Source organism: Miniopterus schreibersii, assembly GCF_964146895.1.
Source record: "Miniopterus schreibersii genome assembly, chromosome: 2".
Taxonomy (NCBI): Eukaryota; Metazoa; Chordata; class Mammalia; order Chiroptera; family Miniopteridae; genus Miniopterus; species Miniopterus schreibersii.
Genome location: NC_138102.1, coordinates 121,431,510 through 121,445,803, shown reverse-complemented (window position 1 = coordinate 121,445,803; position 14,294 = coordinate 121,431,510). Strand labels below are relative to the sequence as shown.

The following is a 14,294-nucleotide window of genomic DNA, read 5'->3' as shown; positions in this document are numbered from 1 at the left end:
CTGTCTTCTTTCACTTAGTGTTGTGTTTGCAAGGTGTGTCTATGTTGTAGGGTGTATCAGTACTTAAGTACTTTTTGTGGATGAACAGTATGCCATTGTATGTTGATACCACAGTTGTGTATCCATTTATCAGTTGATGGACTTTTAAGATGCGTCTGCATTATGGCAATTGTGGGTAGTGCTGCTGTGAATATTTGTGTACAGTTTTTGTTTGAATGTTTGTATTCAATTCCTTTGAACACACACACACACATATGGACTTGCTGGGTTATACAATAATTCTGTTGTACTTATTGAGGAACTGCCAAACTATTTTCCACAGCAGTTGCACCATTTGACATTTTCACCAGCAACATATGAGGGTTAAAATTTCTCCACATCCTTGTCAAGTCATATTTTTTAATTAAAAATTATTATAACCATCCTAGTGGGGATGAGATTTGTGGTTTTGATTAATTAAAATCCCTAGTGATGGGTGATATTGAATACATTTCATGTGCTTCATGGCAGTCTGTATTTCTTTTTTGGGTAAACGTCCATTAAATTATTTTGCTTGTATTTTAATCAGGTTGTTTGTCTTTTTGTCAGTGAGTTATAAATGTTCTTCATATATTTTGGATATTAAACACACTGATTAAATATGATTTTCAAATACTTTCTACCAACCTATGGGTTGTCTTTAACTCTCTTAATAGTGTTCTTTGATACATACAACTTTAAATTTCGATGAAGTCTTATTTGTTATCTTTTGCTGCTTGTAATTTTGTTGTCCTATCTAAGAAATCATTGCCAAATCCAAGGTCACAAAGATATCCCTGTTTTCTTCTGAGTTTATAGTTTCTTCTTTAGGCTACTGATCCATTTTACATTAACTTTTATATATGATGTAAAGTGGGGGTATAATTTCATTCTTTTGCACATGGCTATACAATTATCCAGCACCATTTTTTGAAAAAAACTGTTCTTTCTCCCATTGAATGGCCTTGGCACCCTTATAAAAAAATCAAGTCTGTTTTATCCATTTATAAACCTCTCCTTATTCCAGTGCCACACTGTTTTGGTTATTGTAGCTTTGTAGGTACTTAAAATCAGAAATTGTGAATCCTCCAATTTAATTTTTCCTTTTGCAATTTTGTTTTGCTTCTTCAGGATCCCTTGCAATTACATATTAGTTTTAGGATCAGGTTTCCATTTCTGCAAAAATGGTCATTGGACTTTGATAGAGTTTCATTGATTCTGTAGCTTGTTTTAGGGTATATCAACACATTTAACAAAATGAAGTCTTCCAATCCATGAATATGAAATATCTTTCTATTTAAGTCTTTTCTAATATCTTTCAGCATTTTTTAAAATAGTTTTCAGTGTACAAGTTTTATACTTCCTTTCTTAAAATTATTCCTAAGTATTTTATTCTTTTTGATGCATTATAAATGGAATTGTTTTTTTAAATGTCCTTTGTCAATTGTTTATTGATAATGTATAAAAGTACAAGTTAAATTAGTGTGTTGATCTTGTATCTTGTACCTTTTCCTGAATCCCCCCTCCCCCAATAGTTGTATTATGAGTGCTTTAGGATTTTACATATATAAAATCTTGTCATCTAAAAATATTGTTTTACTTTTTCCATTCCAATTTGGAGGCCTTTTGAACCTTTTTCTTCTCTTGTTGAATACTGTTATCATGTCATGGTATTGAATTTTGTGAAATGTTTTACTGCATCTAGCGAAATGATCTTTTTTTAAAATTTTATTTTATTTTATATTTTATTTTCCTACTTTAATGTGGCTTCTTGTATTTATTCCTGGAATAAATCCCACTTGATCATGGTGTATAATTCTTTAAATACATTACTACATTCAGTTTGCTAGTACATTGTCCAGGATTTTTTCATCTATGTTTTTAAGGATATTGCTGCATAATTTTCTTGTTATGTCTTTGGCTTATCAGGCTACCCTAATAGAATGTGTGAGAAAAGTATTGCCTCCTTTTCTAGTTTTTGAAAGAGTTTGAGTAGGAGTTAACTATTTTGCAAAGGTTTGGTAGAATTAACCAGCAAAGTGATCTGCTCTTTCTCTTCTCTTTGTTGAGAGGTTTTGTAGGGGCATTTTATGTGGTTTTAATTTGCAATTTTATAAAAACTAATGATTTAAGCACTTTTTCATGTACTTGTTAGCCATTCACACATTTTCTTAAGTGAAGTGTCTGTAGAAATCTCTCCCCTCTTTTTTAATTGTTTACTGTCTTTCTATTGTTGGTTTGCAGGAATTGTTCATCTATCCTGGATATTGTTATCACTCACCTTGATCTAATTTCCAGACCCAAGTATAACTGACCTAAGTGTCATCACCATCTCTCCTTTACATAGGAAACTTGAATTCAAATACTTTTAAATATATACTTTTTCTATATTTGCTCTCTTAGTCAATGACTCTTAATTATCCAGTTATCCAACTCTGAAATCTGGTATCCTGCCTAGGTTTCTCCCTCTCCATTATCTCTAATTTCAAACCTGGAAAAAATTTAAATATATCTCTTAAACATCTCCCAAATGTGTCCCATCTTATGCATTTCATTATTATTGACTTCACTCGGGACCACATACTTTCCTAAGCCAGGAGTCAGCAAACTTTTCTTTGTAAAGACTCCATAGCAAATATTTTTGGCTATGTAGGTCACACAACCTGGATGAGTACCAACTGTTTATCTCGGCTATTGTAATGAGAAATCAGCATGGACAAAGGATAAACGAATGGGTGTGGCTAGATTCCAATAACATTTATTTACAAAATCTGGCAGTTTGTGGATATAGGTAAACCTTAAAAAGAACAAATTGGACCTAATAGAATTTAATCTGGATGCCAAAGTAAAATTCAACACACTTTTTAAAAAAAGACAACAATGTTCTGACATTTGACAATGTAATATTGGCAATGTCCTTTATCCTATTAAAAAAAAATACTAGATAGAAGCAGCAAGGGATTAAGTAAACAAATAAATGAAACCTCATAGACAAAGACAACATTATGGTAATCACCAGAGGGAAGGGGAATAGGGGTACGTTGAAGAGGGTAAAGGGGGGATAAATGCTGATGGAAGGAGACTAGACTTGGGGTGGTGAACACACAATACAATATACAGATGATGTATTGTAGAATCGTACACCTGAAACCTGTATAATTTTATTAACCAATGTCACCCCAATAAATTCAATTTTAAAAAAAGGAGGAAAATTTGACACATAATCAGGAAGAACGTCAATAAACTGAAAAACAAAACAAAGAATAGATGATAGAATTAATCAAGGATTTGAAAAGGGCTATTATAAATTAAAATGTTTAAAGGTAACTATAAACATAAGAGAAGGAGAAACAAGATATAAAACAAAAGAACATTCTGAAAGTGAAAGCACAGTATTTGAAATGGAAATTGATAGACCAAATAACAGAAGAGATACTGAGAAAAAAGAATAGTGCATCTAAAGACACAGCAGTAGCCCTGCTGGTTGGCTCAGCAATTGAGCGTCAACCTGGAGATGGCCGTTCTGTTCAATTCCAGGTCAGGGCACATGCCTGGGTTTCCGGCTTGATCCCCAGCAGGGGGCGTGCAGGAGGCAGCTGATTAATGATTCTCATCATTGATGTTTCTATATCTCCCTTTCCCTTGCTCTCTCTGAAATCAATAAAAACATTTTTTTTTAAAAAATACAGCAATAAAACTATCAATACAGAAGTAAACAGTAAAAGGGAGGGGAAAATCCTGAGTTTTGGATACTGTATCTGTGGAACAATATTAAGCAGTCTAACATCTTTAAAAGTGAAATCCTGGAGAAAAAGGAAAGGAAGTTAGAATGTTTTTAAAATTAATGGTCAAAATATTTCCCAATTGATCAAATCCCTAAATCCACATATTAAATAAGCTCAATGACCCCAAACAAGATCAACACAAAGAAAACTACACCTAAAGGAACAATTTAAATTGTTAAAAAAACAATAAGTAGAAATCCTAAAAGCAGTTGGAGAAAATGAACACATTTTATATAGACCAAGAAAGAAAAGAAATATCACTCACTTCTCACCAAAACCATTCCAAACTAGAAGATAATGGAATGAAGTCTCTCAATTCTAGAAAAACCCCCACATATTATCAGACTAGAAATCTATGTTCAGTGAAAACAGGCTTCAAAACTTAGACATTTTTAAACAAACTAAAGTTCAGATAATTTGTGAATAGCCATTTATACTACAATAAATATATTTTTTAGGCTGAAGTAAAATGGACCGAGATTAAAACAGAACTTCAGGAAACAAAGAAGAAAAAAAGTTTATGGGTAAAGATAAAAGAGTGTTAAAGAAAACTCATGATAATAATGTAGATTTAATATATTTGGATAATTAAAATGAATTGCCAGAATTAGGCTAATGATGGTGTGGAAATAAATGGACTTATTCTAACTTACAGTGTTATTGAGAAAATGGCCAATATAATAATGTGTATTAGATTATAGTAAGTAAAGGATGTATGTCTGTAAAGCAATCCCTAAAGGAATAGTAAAAGCAATGCATTGAATTAACTAAATATCCCTATGGGGGAAAAATGAATCTTGACCCCCCCCCAACCTAAAACCATACATAAAAATAAATTCTAGATTGATTATCTATTTAAATGTTAAAAGTAACAAGCCAAACTTTTAGATTAAAACATAGGAAGTTGTCATTGTAACTTCGGATAAACAAATATGTCTTATAGTTATCCATAAGGAAAAGATGTAAAAAGTTGTGCTACACAGGAAAAAAAACATGCCCAATACATTTTACTTGATGCTGTAGTAACCTTGATATCAAAACTGGCAAGTATAGCTTAAGAGGAAAAATATAATCATTAGTCAACAATAGGAATGCTAATGTCTTAAAAGAGTATCATCAAAACAAATCTAGCAATTTATTTTTAAAAGTATGTTAGTGTTAATTTATATCAAAAGTACAAGGTTAATTCTATATTGAAATACATATTGGTATAAATCACATTAGCAAATTAAGAGCAAATTTGCTCCAGTAGGAGCAAAAAATAAAAACCTAGAAAATATTTCATATCCAACCCTGATTAAAAATAAAATAAAAAAGTAAGCCAGAAATAAGAGAGAACTTCCTTGTCCTAACAAAAGATTTTGTCACAAACTCTACAGTAAACAATATACATATTGGTAAAATATTAAAAGTGTTTTACTTAAAGATTTTTACTTCAAGTGGATGTTCTACCCAATGTAACAATCAAGCAAAAAAAAAAAAAAAAAAAAAAAGATAATAGCTGTTGGGAAAAGTAAAAGTCATTATTCATAGTTTAAATGTTTGTCTCCAGAGAAAACCTAAATAATCTACAAATTATCATAATTAATCAAATAGTTTAGCAGGATTTCTACAAAAGTCAATTTTTATAAGGAAATGTGAGCTTTAAAATGATAGAACAACCTCAACAGTAAAAACTGGACCTTAAATCTAAGAGAAAATGTATAATGCCTTTGATAGATAGAGTCAGAGTCATAATGATGCCAATTTTTAAATCCCAAAATTAATGTAAAATAATAAAGGTCAATAATAATATTAATAGAGTTTTATGCTGGAAATATACAAGGGGATTCTAAATTATATATGAGCATGCTAACGATGAAGAACAGTCATGACATTTGGGGAGTACAGGAAGGAAGAAGCAGTAGAGGAGTGGGGAATGCTCTTGTATATAGGAAAATCTTTTATAAAGTTACATAGTTAAGACAGTATACTGTGGATGCAGGGAAAGATAAAGAGGACAGTGGAATACAATGGAGACTTCAGAAACAGAGAAAGCATATTTGAAAAAGTGATCTACACAGGCTGATGGGGAAAAAGACAGGCTCTCCGTAACTATGCTAGCAGAATTGGTCATCTGTGTAGGAAAAAAAATGGAACTAAATTCTGTCTCTAATCTATCAAAAATAATTTTAGATAGATTAAGGACTCAAGCATAAAAGGTTAAATTTTGTTAATTTTATAAATATTGAGAATATAGAGTAAAAGATGATAGGATTGAACTGCACTAAAATTAAGCATTTTTTTTATAAAAAGGAAACAAAACAAATTAAAACACAAGTCACAAGCGGAGAGAAAATATCTGCAATACATATAGCCAACAAAGTATTAATATAAATAATATATAGGGAACTCCAATAAACCAAAAGACCAAAAATAAATAATATATGGGTAAAATATTTGTGTAAATGCACTTCACAGAAAAGGAAACATAACCAGTAAACATATGATATTATTCTAAAATTTCTCAGTAATCAGAAAAATACAAATGAAAAAACACAGAAGTAATCACTGATAGCCACTAAACTAAAAAAAATTAGTAAAATTTTATTATTACAATTTGTTAGGATTTCTTTTCTTATTCTAGACAAATATGAACTTCTGTTCTTAATTTGTTGGGTTTTTTAAAATATGTTTTTATTGATTTTAGAGAGATTCTTAAATTGTAAAAACTTCAGATCTACAAAACCTGGATCCACTTCTTATCCTAACTGTATACTCAGGAGAAACCTGTGCCCTGGCTGCTGTGTGTCAGTTGGTTGAGTGTCGTTCTGGGCACCAAAGGTCGCCGGTTCAGTTCCCAGTCAGTGCACATGCCAGGGTTTCGGGCTCGCCCCCACGTCGGGGGGGTGTGTTGGGGCAGCTTACTCTCACATTGATGTTTCTCTTTCTCTCTCTCTCCCTTTCTCTTCCTTAATCTCTCAAATTAATAAAAACATATTTTTTTAAAAAGAGAAACTTGTGCACATGCAGAACAAAAGACATGTATGAGAACAATCATAGCAGTACTATATGTAATAGCCCATAATCAAAAACAATGCAAAAAGCTACAGATGGAATAATGGGTAAAGGTAATGATAGATTCATACAACTGAATGTAATATGAGCTATAATGAATAAACTTCAGCTACATGGATAAATCACAAAACTTCTTATACCAAGAAAATGAGTTGGAGAAATATGTATTACAGCACAATTATATTTATAAAAACTTCAAAAACAAGGAAAGCTGAAAATAACATTTTATAGAAACATATACATATGATATAACTATAAAAAATAGTGAGATAATGGTAAACACAAAATAGAGAATAGTGGTTACCTTGGTGGTGCAGGTAGGAAGGAGTATCAGATGGGGGAGAGCAAATGGGTGAGGGCAAAGGTAATTTTTAATACTTAATTTCTGAAGCTGGATGGTGGCTATCCTTGTGGTTTATTAATGACCTTTAAGCCATTCATACTCTTTCATAATTCTAAGAGTTCTAAAGCTGACAGCTAAAATTCAGTAACTTTATTTGTTAAGGAGAGTGGCTCGCAAAATAATCGTGTTCTGATTTCACGCATTTCCCTTGATGATGATGAGACAGTTATATTAATATTAAGATTGTCAAGTCTTGGAAGCTGAGATGTGAAAGGTGAAGCCCTTCCTGCTGTGTGATATGGAAGTTATTTACCATTTCTATCAGTCTCTCAATAATGTTTGCTATTATTTATATACCATTGATTTCCTGACACCCAAATATATTGTTCAATCTCTGCTAAAGATAGAAAATGTGGACACACATAAAGGACAACCCTGGTCTAGGAGATGTCGTTATCATTGTATCCACAATCTGCCACCTGGAGTGGAGGCATGCTCCCAGGCCACGAGGCCAGTCACTCAGGCCCCTGCCACCTTTGTCCCAAGTCTTGCATATCCAAAAAGGAAGCATGAGATCCAAGAGAGACGTCTATGCTAGGGCTAGAGGCAGGGAACCTGGTGTCCTCATCTTTCCTTTGGGTTCAGTATCCAATAAGCGCACTTCTTTCCTTCAGAAGCCTAATTTCTGATGCTTAATTTAATGTTAGGTGAATTAGGGACAAGTGGATGAGTATGCATATAAATTATTGAAGCAAACCCATGTAAACCATTCTGCAAAAAGCCTTCCAGGAATGTCCTAGAATGAATTAGACCCAGATGCGTATTTCCTGCCCACGGTCAGAACACTGAGGACCATTCCAGATTCAATTTTTGAAGTAGTGGTCTTGAGTGTCTGCCATATTTTTCTCCCAAAGGATATTACTGGGACATTTTAGCTTCTTGAAAACATAGAATATCCTTCCTCCCCATCCCACTCTACCTTAACTATCTACACTTTCAGTAAGTGAATTAATCTCTCTGGAAACACTTTTTTTTTTTTTTTTTTTCACATATACTGAATGAAGCAGTTCAACTACAATTCTCTATATATTCAGTTAAAAAGAAATCCTACCTCTGATTTTAAAGGGAATTAACATGAAATTTAATGTTGTTCTTGCTTTATTAGCAGACTTGTTTTCACCACAGTATATTCCTTGTACAATAGAGTATTTGAAAGATATATTATTTGTTTTCTTTCTAAGACCTTCGGCTAACATTAGCTCAAACTACGCTTATTTTGCCCTTGAGATAGATTCGCCTAAATAATATTTTCCTTGCTAACCTCCACTGCCTGACACACTATATTACTTTTTGAGTCACTGTCCTCCTTTTCATTTCTAATATTTTCTTAGCCATAACGTTAAGAAAAGGCTTTTTGTAAAGCCACATTGAATACTGCTAGCTCTTTATTTTCTTTAAAAATTGTAAGGTATTGTAGTTCAATTATGGGGCTTTTACTCTCTGCCCCAGAGACTTGACTCCCATCTCTATTCATTTCTTTTTCCCTCTCTCCATTTCAGATTCTCTTTATTTTACAGTGTGGGTGTTCAGTTTAGAAGTTCATGTGGTTAATTTCTCTTTATCTAGTTCTGATACCGAGAGCCCTGATTTTTTCCCCCCTACCAGTTGGCTATAAAATGATCAGCAGTACTGCCAGGCCAAATGAGCTTAAGAGAAAAATGTATAAGGGAACGCAGAGTGAAAGGCTCCACTTGTTTGCTAGAAATCAAAAATACTGCTGTTCATGATTTTTTAGCTCTAGAATTAGATTTTTCTTAATGTTAAAAAGTAATAGAAACCAAATTTTAATGATAAGAGAAATTTAAGTACACATTCCCTAAAAAACAAACTATTTATCTCCTAGAAGGTTACAGTATAAGACCAACACATGCAAGATAGATTTCTGTTGGCATTTTATGTATAAACAAGTGCTTATAACATGGATTAACTCTCCTCTAACTTCAGTGCTCATATATTAAGAGTATATTGTGAGTATAATGCACTATTGATTTAAATGGATCAGATGACAGGAAGAAATCCAATCTCCTAGAAACCTGAAAAAAATATTTGCAGTAGCAGCACCAATTAATTATAATAATAAAGTAATAATAACGGTTAATATGATTCCTTGCTATATGCTTAGAGATAGTCCTTGAGCCCAGCTTTATTCTACCCTCACCAAAAAAACGAAAGATATATGTTGTATCCTTATGGACTTAGTACAAATGAAAAAAAGTGGAGGGTTAGTGTGCACTTTTCAAAATCACATGCACAATTAGTGATGAAGCTAGAGTTTTATCCAAATTCTTGCCCCAGAAAACAAACATTTAATCAATCCTCTATCTGTCCAAAGCCTGAATCTTGAAAAGCAATGGCAGAAAATGTATAAGTATAAAATAAACATTTTTAAAATGACATGAACCTATACAGACAGTAAGCATATGAATAGATTTTACCAGACATCTAGGGAGGTTATTAAAGATACAAAGTTGAATGATGTATGAGAGTCTTGATGAAACAGAACTCTTTAGTACCATTGATCAACTAGAATATGCAAGCTTTTTCACCAACACAGAGAATTTTCTTGGTACCTCTCTCATGCATTCTATTTGTAGTCTACAGAAAACCATGGCTAAATTTTCACTTAATGAATTTCTTGTTTCTAAAGTCTCTAATTCCCACTCTTGCCATAAGACACACTTTTCTCCTCAGTGTCCCAATCCAATTTAGTTTCTATTCTGATCCTGTAGCCTAAAATAGATGGCAAAGGGAACATTAAAGTTGTAAATAGATGAATCCCTTGGAAAGGGAATAAAGAAAATGATGACAATAGGATCTCAATAGGAGTAAAAATGTGAAAGAAAAACTAACAAATGTGTGTGCTTTTAAAGCAAAAAATGAGGAAGCAAAACATTAAACAAAAAAAAAAAAGAGATGAAAACAGTTCTGGAAATGCCAAGTAATTTTTTTTAACTGCCACACAACCAGGGCATGAGTTAAATCTTTGTAGCATGAGAGAGACACAGAGATTCTGGATTTAAGAGTAACGGAGAAATGAGACAGAAACGACAACTGACCTGATCTTTCTTTTAATGGAGGAGAGTCTGCTATCAAGGCAGGAGAGATGGTGCAATCTCTAAAACATGAAAGTGTGATATGTCAGCCTAGTAGGACCAGGAGGAGGTACTCAGCCCATTCATTGAACTTGGGGAGCAACAACACAGGAGGGAGAATAAAAACCTTAGTCCTGCAAAAACTAGAGCATATCTACATCCGGTATACAAGTAGAGTCTTCTTAATATTCATGAATAGAAATGTTATCCTAAAATTAAGTACATTATATATGTAAAACCCATTTCTTATGTTAGCCAGCAGTCTCCCTCGAGTAATTTGGGGCTATGAACATGTAGCATCGTTCATGTTGTCTAGGATTCTGACCACTGAGAGGGTGTGATTGTTGGGTAGGAGGTCAGGAAGACAGGAGGATAAATTGGCTAAGATACTGATGATAGGCTCAGAGTCTGGGACAGAGATAACTAATCTGGATTCATAGTCTACTTACTCATCTCTTCTAAAATAAATTTAATTCTTTCTATATAGAGGCGCTGTTTGTGGCTATTGAAAATGCACAGATTTTAATTATTGGAATTTAGAGAATGTATGACAAGTATATTTAGAATGAAGATGTCTATTAGGTGGATATTATAAGAAGCCTCTCATAGACATTTATTGCAAAACAGTGTTAGAGAAGTCATTGGCTCTTTTCCCCTCCACCTCCTCCCCTCCCTTTTCTTCTTCATCAAATACTTAGAACTGACTTTAAACTAACATTTATTATCTTCTTTCTCCAGCTATGAAACTATTCTAAAATTAAGATTCGAGGAATATTTTAGAAACGTGAAAGATAAATAAAGTTACAGTGTTTGGAGAATACACCATTACTTGTCATTAAAAATATTATTAGTTTATAATTAAGGTTCCCATCGTTTTACCTATACTTAGGCTCAGGACCTTAAACATGACATAAATAGGAGAGGTTTAATTAAAACTTGAAGAAATGTGTTACTGTTAATTGAATTCTTGCTGCAGTTACCTTTGCAAACCAGTGTTAATGAAACTCCAGTTCAAAGTGGATGGGTTTGGGGAATTGAGATAGCTATTTATTTCCTTCCAGGAGATGCCACGATAATCTTCTCAATAAAATAAAGGACCCAATTAAGAGAGTTCTCATTTGCAGCTATTGGTCAAGTTTACACAAACTGCTAGGATTTCTAAGCAAAACAACCCGGGGGCCCCAAGGCCCTTGAGCGAGGTCGCGGTGGGAAAGGGAAGCCCTGCCCCGCCGCCGAGCCCTGCACCTGTGGCGCGGGGCGGGCTGCTCCCGCCGGGGTCGCTCCGCCCCCTCGCGGCCCCGCCCCACCCGCCGCACCTCCCGCCGCAGCTCCCGGGTCGCGTCTCCTCTGTCACCCCGCTGTAGACTGCCCTAGAGCTTAGAGACAATCGGGTCAGCCCAGCTCTCGGGAGGGAAAAGCTGCTTACTTCCCCGCACAGTCATTCGGGGGGAAGAAAGGAAGGGGGGAGGAACCCCCACGCTTTAGTCGCCACCGCGCTGCCGAAGGGGTGGAGAGACGCGGGGCGCAGGCGGGAGGCGCCTGGCGGGAACTGCATCCCCAACACCGTCGCGCTGGACCCAAGTCTACAAACTTGAGGGTCGCGGCTGCGGAAACTCGCGGCGCGCTCGGGGTGCCGGCAGCCTCCGTCCGCTCCGGGGTGGAGTCGCGCTCCCGGGCCCCACCTACGGACTCGGCTTCCCTGACATCTCTTTGGCCCGCGGCACCCTTCAGAAAAAAGTCTCTAGGCTTCCAGCAAGGCTCAGGTTAATCCACCCTCGCTCCCCCCCCACCCCCCACCCCCGAACCCGGGCAGAATTTTATTCTTCACCTCCGAGGGCCACCTCCCCGCGGCTCGCGGGCGGATGCTCCAGCGGAGCCCTTGGCGCGCGCCCTGCCCGGCTCCGCTCTCACAACTCCGTGGGGTCACAGGGCCAAAGACAAACTTCTGCCTCTTTTTTTTTTTTCTTTTTTCTTTTTCTCTTCCTAATCTCACCTTTCCAAAACCCACCGCCGGGGAACCCACCCAAGTCGGAACTCCGAGGGCGCTGTGACCGTCTGGGCATGCTCAGTATCAGGGCAGGTTTTGATTGAAAGTAAAGAGAAAAGAAAAGAAAAGAAAGAACATAGCTTTGTGTTCTGCTGTCTCCTCCTGGGCGTAGGGCTGGCTGAACAGGTTGCGGGGCATCCCCGCGGGGCCCCAAGGGTTTATCGGACGCCCTTGATCGCGTCTCCTTGGGAGCTGCCCCCTCCTAGTGACCCCCCCCGCCCCTCCCAGCCCCCCTCTCCTGGCCCCGTCCGCCGTGGGGATGGAGAGACTCTCACGGAGCTGGGATGGGCAGCGCCGGCTGAGCGGATCCACCTATTATGAGTGCGCGCCGATTGGCTCCCCGGCTCAGCGTACCCGGGGCGCAGCCAATCGGGAGGCCGGGGCTGGGAGGGGCCGGGCGGCCGCCTCCTCACTGGAGGGATTCCTGGAGGAGCTGCAGTGTGGGGATGCTCTAGACCCAGGACTGCCCCCGGCGTCTCTCCTCCTCCGCCGCCGCGGCGCAGCAGCACCACTTAGCCGGGTAACTTGAGGCTGCAGCCGGACAAGCCCCCCCTGCCCCCCAGGGTGGTGCTCGGCCGAGGGGGGGTGCTAAGCGCCCCAAAGGGGTGTGTGTGTAGGGTGGGGGCGGCCAGCTGGGACCGCCTGGTGGCCCCGCCAAGCCTCCCACACACCCACACCCACACCCACACGCCCCTTTTGTGTTGCAGGCTGCCCCTCCAGGATCAGGCAGCGAGGGGACGCGCGTGCCTTCGAGCGGGTCCGCCCGGGGACGGCGCTGGGCACGGCGACCGCACCGCCTCCCGGTCTCCCCTGCAGGTAAGGCGGCGGGACGAGCGCGGCGGCCACCTCGGCGGCGCCTGTTTGCTCGAATCCCGTGGGGAGATTTTGTTCTCGGTCCCTTTGGGCTTTGGTGGTGGGAGGTGAGACCCGGGGAGGGAGCCCCGGTGGCCTATTGTGAGCAATAGGAGACCACATGTGCATCTCCTGGAAAAGCACTTTGCACAGCGCCGGTGATTTCGAGCAGAGCCTGGAGTTGATGTTGGGCACCCCCCCCCCATCTTCCTGCTCTGTCTCTCAATCTCTCTCCTCCGCCCCCCACCCCAACCTCAATCTCTCACCTCCACCCACCCCTTTCTCAGTCCCTCTTCTGCCTCCTGCCATCCTGGGCACGCGCAGGGTTTCTTTCCCCTCCTGGAGAGGACTGCCTGCTCTCCGAGGAGAGACGGGCATGGTGCAGGAAGGAGAAGGGTTGCTTTCTGCGGGGCCGGGGGCCAAGGTAGAAGGCCACCTCGGTGAGAATTAGAGCACGGGGGGCGGCTAAACTGAGCGCGGCCAGTGCACAGGCCACCCAGCCCGGCTGTCAGAGGGGAAGCGTCAAGTTTCCCTCGACCCCCTCTGCAAGAGGCTATGCCTCTCCCTCGATTCGTTCCAATGGAACAAAAATAAACCACTGATCCAACCCACATTCAGCTGCTTAATTGCTGTTGTTTCTAAGCGCCAACCATCTGACTTTTCCTGTTTTCATCTGTCCGGTGGGGCTACATGGTATTTGCCCATCCGTGGTAATGTCTGAACTTTGAGGTGTTTCTTGCATAGAGAATAGTAATAATAATAACAACAAGAGGTTATTACTTTCCTGAGGTTCTCGGGTATGGCCTTTATGTTGTGGGGGCAAAAAACAAACAAACAAAAAAACGTAAAGTTTGAAACATTCGTAGGTGACACCAGTATCACCAGGAGGCTTGGGTTTCTACTTTGAGGAAGCTACTCTAGGTAGCTTTGCATACATGTTGATTTTCACTTTCTTGGATGTTAACCCTTTGGTGAAATAAAGCAACCATTTCACTCTTATTTTAAAGCTGCATTTCTGTGTGGATCCCCATTTCATTCTT

At 38.5% G+C, this 14,294-nt stretch overlaps 1 protein-coding gene across 3 annotated transcripts in view; it reads left to right on the top strand.

Annotated features, from left to right (window-relative positions):
• Window positions 1-12,805: 12,805 nt before the first annotated feature.
• The window catches only part of SYT1 (synaptotagmin 1), a 493,749-nt gene continuing 492,260 nt past the window's right edge, over window positions 12,806-14,294 (top strand). For all 3 annotated transcript variants that reach the window (XM_081128361.1, XM_081128358.1, XM_081128359.1), the window contains exons 1-2: window positions 12,806-12,922; window positions 13,110-13,218. The gene's annotated coding sequence lies outside the window, so the exon portion shown is untranslated. The remainder of the gene's footprint in view (window positions 12,923-13,109; window positions 13,219-14,294) is intronic.